This window comes from Cebus imitator, unplaced genomic scaffold (assembly GCF_001604975.1).
Source record: "Cebus imitator isolate Cc_AM_T3 unplaced genomic scaffold, Cebus_imitator-1.0 Scaffold512, whole genome shotgun sequence".
Classification (NCBI taxonomy): Eukaryota; Metazoa; Chordata; class Mammalia; order Primates; family Cebidae; genus Cebus; species Cebus imitator.
This window is the reverse complement of record NW_016107827.1, coordinates 842,302-849,813: the sequence shown is the minus strand read 5'-3', so window position 1 is coordinate 849,813 and position 7,512 is coordinate 842,302. Positions and strand designations below refer to the sequence as shown.

The 7,512-nt window shown below is 47.6% G+C and overlaps 1 long non-coding RNA gene across 5 annotated transcripts in view; it reads left to right on the top strand.

Annotated features, from left to right (window-relative positions):
- The first annotated feature begins 95 nt into the window (after positions 1-95).
- The window catches only part of LOC108292900, a 42,676-nt gene continuing 35,259 nt past the window's right edge, over positions 96-7,512 (top strand). For all 5 annotated transcript variants that reach the window (XR_005197649.1, XR_001820472.2, XR_005197650.1 and 2 more), the window contains exon 1: positions 96-313. This is a non-coding gene — a long non-coding RNA (uncharacterized LOC108292900). The remainder of the gene's footprint in view (positions 314-7,512) is intronic.

Genomic DNA, 7,512 nt, shown 5'->3' with positions numbered 1-7,512 from the left:
GGCGGGAAGGAGGGAAGGCGGCGGCCGGATGCGGGCCGGGCGGGAAGGCGGCGGCCGGATGCGGGCCGGGCGGGAAGGCGGCGGTCGGATGCGGGCCGGGCGGGAAGGCGGCGGCCGGATGCGGGCCGGGCGGGAAGGCGGCGGCCGGATGCGGGCCGGGCGGGAAGGCGGCCGCTGACGTGCGCTGTGAGCCCCGAGACCCGGAAGAGGCTCCTGGCCCGACGGCCTGGCCTCGGCACCCACAGGCTGCCACGTTTTGACAGAGACGGCCCCAAAGGCCGGGCTGCGGCCAGGTGGATTCCTCATGGTCAAGGTTAGTTATTACGCGTTACTAGCAACCTGAACCACGTCACAAAAAATACTTGGTACTTGAGGGAAAAAAAGGCCGTTTTAGAATGCATTCGGAAAAAAATTCATGTCTGCTTACAAAGAAATGTTTGTCAGCTATTGAACAGGTTATGAAATGCTATCCTTAGATGCTGGTTTAGAGCCATATTCATAACCATTTTTTGATTAAATATTTTTCTTTAATGTTTTTTGAAGAATGTTAGTGGATGGCAGGTCAATTTCTGAAAAACCATGAGAGACTCCCCGTGTGAGGAGGGAAATCAGTGTCTGTCTCTCCGTGTGGGTGGAATGCTGGCAGGGCGGGAATGAAATCCCCTATCTCATTTTATTTCCTGAAATATAACTGTGGTCTGGAACAGAAATTACTTAACGGAAAGGCTCAAACTGTGACACATTTAATTGATATAGGGGAGGTAATAATAAGCTTCTCCATCACTGGGCCGCAAACTGTGACTTTTGGATTCAAAATGCGTCCAAAGGAGCGCAGCCCAACGCCCAGGATGGGGCTTGGGGCGGGTGGGAGGAAGGGGTTTCCCAAGTGGAGGAGCGGGCATCGTGGAAGAGGCACTTGGAGGGTGTGGGAAGTTCATGTCTGGATAATTCCAAGGTGTTTGCTGAGTCTGTGTCCCTGAAGTATTTAATTACCCGTTTCTTAAAAAGCACGTTTTCAAAGACATCTATGAAAGGCTTTAAAGTAATTGGCGGTGTTCAGGGTCTGAACTTTGGAAAAGCTACAGGGAGCAGGCAGAGGTCCCCCCAAGGCTCATGCAGCTGGCTTGTGTGTGGAGGGTCAGAGCCGCTGCATCAAGGCTGGAGACCACAGCCGCCCAGAGCACCTTCCATCCTGGCCTTCCTGGCGGGGCCTACCTGTCTCGCCCAGAGCAAAGCCAAGGTACGTTTGCTGCGGCTCCGTCTCAGCCGTTTACTCCAGCGGTGCCCGAGCCCTCGCGCCTCCTCCTCCACCCCTGCTGCCGTGCAGTTCTCAGGTTGGGGGCTGGGCTCTGGGGCTCGGAGCATCGCCTCCATTCTCCCCGTCATGGGCCATGTCATCAGGGCTTTTCTCTGCTGAGCTGTGCCCTGTGTTTTAGCCACCGGCCTTTGCCCAGGGCCCTGGGCTGGCAGTGCCCTCGGCTGTCCTTGGCGGCTTAGTTCTGTCCTCGCCTTTGAGGCTGTGTTCCCTGGGGGTGTCTCTAGTCCCTGGGGGGCTGTGATGACAGGTGCCCTGTGCTGTTAGGGCTGGGCACTCACCGCCACTGGACCAGCCGCTGTGTCCGTGTCTCCCGCTTCTCCTCCAGTGGCATCTGTTAGCCCTTGAGCATCAGATGGACTTTATCTCTCCAGGCCGCGGCAGTGATAACCCCACCTCTTGGTGGCTGGCGGCAGCAGCAGCAGCAGCAGCAGCAGCAATTTCGGGCTCTCATTAAGGAGCCCTGCTATCCGAATGCGCTTGTGAGAAACGTGACAAACCCAGGAAGGGCCTTTGCATGGGCGTAGAGTGCGTCTCCTTCTCAAGGCCAAAGTTCAGGCCGATGTCAACGGGACAAAGGGAAGAGGCGTGCAGTCCTCTCACCCTGGTTCAGTGCCCGGAGGCGCCATCTTCCTGCTGCAGGACGGGAAGACCCAGCAGTCTCACAACCACTTTATAAGTTAATACTTTATTCAGTGTATTTGCCTTTGTGCTAAAATTGAGTTTACTATAAATACATGTATAGGCAAACAAGTAAGATAAAACATTAATTTTAACTTTTGGTAAATACTTTTAGCATTAATGTCATCCCTTTTCTTGTCTGGTTGAGAAAACTGTATTGCTAAAGAGGAAACCACACCACATCTGCCAAGCTGCTGGGTTTTCTGTTCCATGCTTTCCACCATTCGGTTCTAAATAAGCCCATTTCCAGAAGGAATGAGCCGGTAATCCTAACAGAGGGGACCAGAAATTACACCTTTGTGTATAAAATGTATAAAGAATGATAGAACACTTCTGTTAAATGTTAACTATTCAGTGGCAGCTGCTACTTAGCTGTGTTGTTCCTGTTTCAAGCAATAACTGTGGATATCACAGCATGGAGCCTGCGGTGAGGCACATTTTAGGAAAAAAATTCTCAGCCCTCATCTAAAAGCCAGAATTCTGCAGGGCAAATCATGTCCCCAAATCTGTCGGCTGAAGTCCTAATCCCTAGTGTCTCAGAATGGGGCCAGAGTTACAGACAGGGCCAAGAAAGGGGGGATTAAGGTAAAAGAAGCTTGTGGGGGTGGCCCCAATCCCACAGGACCTGTATCCTTACAAGAGGAGATCAGGACACAGACACACACAGAGGGAGGACCCTGTGAAGATCTGGGGGAAGGAGGGAGCCTCAGCATGTGAGGACCTGGGTGATATTGGCATCTGCAAGCTGGGGAGGGAGGGAGGCCTCAGGAAGAAGCAGCCACCTGCACCTGGATCTGGTACTTCCAGCCTTGGGATGTGAGAGGATGAATTTCTGGGGTGCTTAGTCATGGCAGCCTCCACATGCGTGCGCTCGCGCACACACCCCCCCCCCCCCAAATCACAAGCTGCATATCTTGGCAAAATTTTGCCTTAAGAAAGGAAAACCACCCCTTAAACTCCTTGACAGCAGGGAGCACAGTTTTTTGTTTTTTTTGTTTTGTTTTTGTCTCCATCCTCCTTACTGTATCCTCACACTCAAATCATTAAACATTGGATTTCTGGAAGGTGCTACAGCACTGTTATAAAATGTGTATATTTGACTTAGGAAAAAAAGCAACAGCTTTATTGCTGCAAAACTTACACTATTAATTTAAATTGCTTAAATGCACTTCTCATGTATTAGTTATAAAGCTAGACTAAATTACACTCTTTAGTTTTTGCTGATGTTTTTATTACTTGGTGATATATGGAAAATTACATATCTTCAAGAGTTTTAATTCATCTTTTTTCTTTGTCAGCCTCTGGAGACAGGAAGCAAAAAAGCAATAAAATGAGATTCTTCCAGTACTTTATAATGATAAACCCAAAGCTTACCGCTAGCTTATTTACAATTTTATAGCAAACTTACAAAACAAGATTAAAAATATTACATCATTTGGTAACAGACTATATATTCATTGATATTTTGAAGTGTTATATATATCACGAAGCACCTGTAATAATAAACTTTTTAAATAAAGTTTAACATAGTTTTAGATTTACAGAAAAGTTGCAAAGATTGGAAAATGTGTTCCTACTTCCCACACCCAGATTCTTCTGTTAGCACCTGACATTAGTGTAGTGCTTATATGATGAACTGATGACCTTATTTGGAGTCAAGTTGGACAAATGTGGGGTCACTGGGGACCCTGACCCCTGGGAGTGGCCTCTGAAGAGGGGCAGAATTGTGGGTCTGAGTCCTTAGCCCAGGGGTCTGGGCTAACCCTGGGTAGAAAGCGTCAGATTTGGATGAAGTTGTAGGACGCCCAGTTGGTGTTTAGGGAGATGGAGGGTGGTTGGTGTGGAAACCCTCCCAGCCCCTCACCTGGTGTCCCACGTCAGGTTTTGAGAGGAGCCTGACAGGGAAAACAGTTTTCCTCCTCCTGTGACCAAAGGACCAATGTAAGATGCTCTGTCACATGAAATAGTTAACTGTGTTTCCGTTCATTAATCTAATGAAGAAAGTATATTTTGTGAGATTATGAAAGAAAACCTAAGTGTACCTTCCACACAGGAAATCCTCAAGAAATGAGACCCAAGAAGTGAATACAAAAGGCAGAGCCACGTTGTACAAGACAGACAAATGAAAGCAAGTTTGTGCCTTAACATCAGGAATCCAGCTGCCGCCCCCCCCCCCCACACACACACAAAGAAATAATGATAGAAAATTGTCAGGGATTGATTACAAAATAAATAACAATAAATATTCATAAACAGGGACCACAGTGTAGCAAGGTATGAAGATGGCTCCTTTGTTTCTTGTCTGACTTTCATTGTTTCCTTCCTTCTGCCAACTGGGGGCTTAGTGTGTTCTGGCTTCCCTGGTTCATGAAGTGTAACATTATGCTGTTTATTTGGTGTCTTTGTTCTTTTTTGATGTAGGTGTTTATTGCTAAAACTTCCTTCTTAGAACTTCTTTGCTGTGTCTCATCGATTTTAATATGTTGTGTTTCCATTTTCCTTTGTCTCAAGAGGCATTGAAATGTCCCTTATAATGTTTTCTTGGACCCACTGGTTGTTCAGGAGTAAGGGGTTTAATTTCCCTGCCTTTGCAAATCTTGTGAAATCCCTCCCGCTGTTGATTCTAGCTTCACACCCCTATGGTTGGAAATGGTTTTGATGTAATTTCAGTCTCTTAAATCAGGGAGGACTTGTTTTGTGCCTCCGTGTATAGTCTATCCTGGAGAATGCTCCTAGGCCTGGAGAAGAGTGTGTCTTGGGCTGCCTCTGGGTAGAATGGTCTCCATGTGCCCATGAGCTCATGTGTCCAACATGTAGTTCAAGAGTAATTGTTCTTCATGGATTTTCTGCCTGGAAGTTCTGCCCCTGCTGAGAGTGGGACCTGAGGCCCCTTAATGTTATTACTATTACTGTCTTGTGTCTGTCACTCCCTTCAGTTTACTAACATTTGTTTATATACGTAGGTGCTCTGACTCAGAGTAAAGATATGTTTACAGTTATGTGCTCTTGACAAAGTCACCCCTTCACCCTCACATCATGACTCTCTTGATGTCTTTTGACACTTTTGACTTAACATCCGTTTAATTTGACGTAAGTGTGGCCACCGTTGCTTCCATTTGCTTTCCATTCCCAGGGAATGTATTTTTTCATCCTTTCTCTTCCAGCCTATGTGTTTTGACCAGCGTAGTGAGGGAGTGGGAGAGAGGGAAAGACAGAAAGAGAGAGAGAAAGAGAAAAAGAAACAGAGACCTATCCTTTTATCAGGAACCCACTCCTTCAAGGAAGCATTGATCCCTTCCTAAGGGCAGAGCTCTCATGGCCCCTCATATCTTTCAGTTCTCACTTCCCAAGGCCGTTTCTCTGGGGATGAAGTTTCCAACACACAAATGCACGTTCAAGCCACAACGTAAGGTAAACCAGCATTTCAGCATTTCCCTGATGGTATTTCTTTTACCAGATGAGAACTCTGTGATTAGGTGATTTGGGAAAGAGCAAGTAAGACCTTGATTCTCTCCTGGATATTCATCATTTATTTTAGGATTTTAAAGAATCCATGTAATCCCAGAGTTTAACAAACATACACACGTTTTCAGCACCACTGAGTTTTAGAGTATCTCCGAGATGAACATGATTTTGTGTGCTGTGAAGCTCATGGCAACCACTTTCCCCAGGGAAACGCTTCTGTGGCCTGCGAGAGCCCTTGGGTCTGGCCGCGGTGTGAGCACAGGGTTTGCTCTGGGAGATCCATCCAGCAGCAGTTTGTGTGGGGTGGATTAGAAGAGCAGGAATCGGGTGGACAACCAGCTGGCTGGGCATGGCTTCAGCTCACAGGTGCGATGGCCAGAAGCTGAGGCGGGTGGGCTACCCCCCAAGGGGAAGTGGGCAGACCAAGGAGGGAACTCAAATGCTGACAGGAGAGAGAGGAGGAAGAGAGGATGGAGGGAGGGAGGTCCTATAGGACTGCTCTGTTTCTTACTCTTCAAAGATGATGCTGGGATTCCAGCTCCACTGCGGATTCCCTTTTGGTACAAGGCATCTGTGTCCCACAGTGTTTGAGAGCTTCAAGACTATTTGAATACCTTCTGCACAAACTCTCGGTTTAGTAACTACCAGGTATTTACCCAGAGATGTGAATGAAGCTTCTCCTGGCTTGGTTTCCTCATCTGTGAAACAAAACCATACTTCCCTGAGAGGCCTGAATAAAATCCTGTGCTCTGCTGTGATACTGGCTTCATAAGAGTGGGCTGTCAGGCAGTACCAGTTCTGTCTGAAAAGAACCTCTGGTGTCCTTTGTAAGATAAATGAAATTCTAAGTCCTTTGACAGACTGAATGGACCCCCTCTTTGCCAAGGGCATACCCCCAAATTAAAAAAAAAAAAACAGTTCTGGCCATGATGGCAGGAAGCAGCGTCGGACAGGCCTCATTCTACCCTCCTCCCTTTGGAGTTCGGGACCAGCTGACCAGTGGTAGCACTAAACAGACAGAACCCTAACCACACAGCCTCCTCATCGTAATAAAATACCCCACTCCAGCCTGGCTCTGGCATAGCATCACGAGAAAAGTAGCAGGTCCTGAGGAAATCAGAACATATTAACCCCAAAAATATTTCCCTTAAATATTCTGAAGTGGCCTTGCAAGGGCTTCTTTTGCTGGGAAAATCTACATTCTGTAGAGAATCCCTTACAAGGACCTTTCCTGATCCAGGGGAGATTTAACTAAGGCCAGACATCTTTTAAGGCCCTATAGGAGGCATTTATCACGAATTCTCTCTGAAGCTGCTGCCTGAAGCTTCTCCGTACCATGATCCTTGGCTTCCACAACCCCCTTCTCTTTCTGCTGGAACATTTCTTTCTGCTGACTTCAATCTTTAGGCAAAGCTGAACCCTTTCAACCAATTGCCACTAAGAAAATCTTTGAATCCACCTGTGACCTGTAAGCCCTTGAGTTGTGATGCCCACCTCTCTGGGCTGAACCCACATAAACTTGTAACTTCCACCTCCCTAAAATGTATATGACTAAGCTGTATCCTGACCACCCTGAGCACATGCTCTGAGGACATCTTGTGGGAAATATCCCAGGACCTGTGTTTCTGTGCACCTGTGGACGCTTGCAGGGAATGCCCCACGGCCCATGCTTCTGTGCACCTGCAGATACTCGTGGGAAATGCCCCACGGTCCGTGCTTCTGTGCACCTGCTGGCACTCGTCAAACACCAGGCTGTCATCCTATGATTTTAGTGCTGCAGATAAACTGAAGAAGCTGTCAGTGGCAGCCCTTAAGGAGAGTCACTGGGTTTTTAATACAGAAGAATTGAAGAATGCTAAAAGTTCGATAAAAATCCATTCATCGGCCGGGCGCGGTGGCTCAAGCCTGTAATCCCAGCACTTTGGGAGGTCAAGGCGGGTGGATCACGAGGTCAAGAGATCGAGACCATCCTGGTCAACATGGTGAAACCCCGTCTCTACTAAAAATACAAAAAAATTAGCTGGGCATGGTGGTGCGTGCCTGTAATCCCA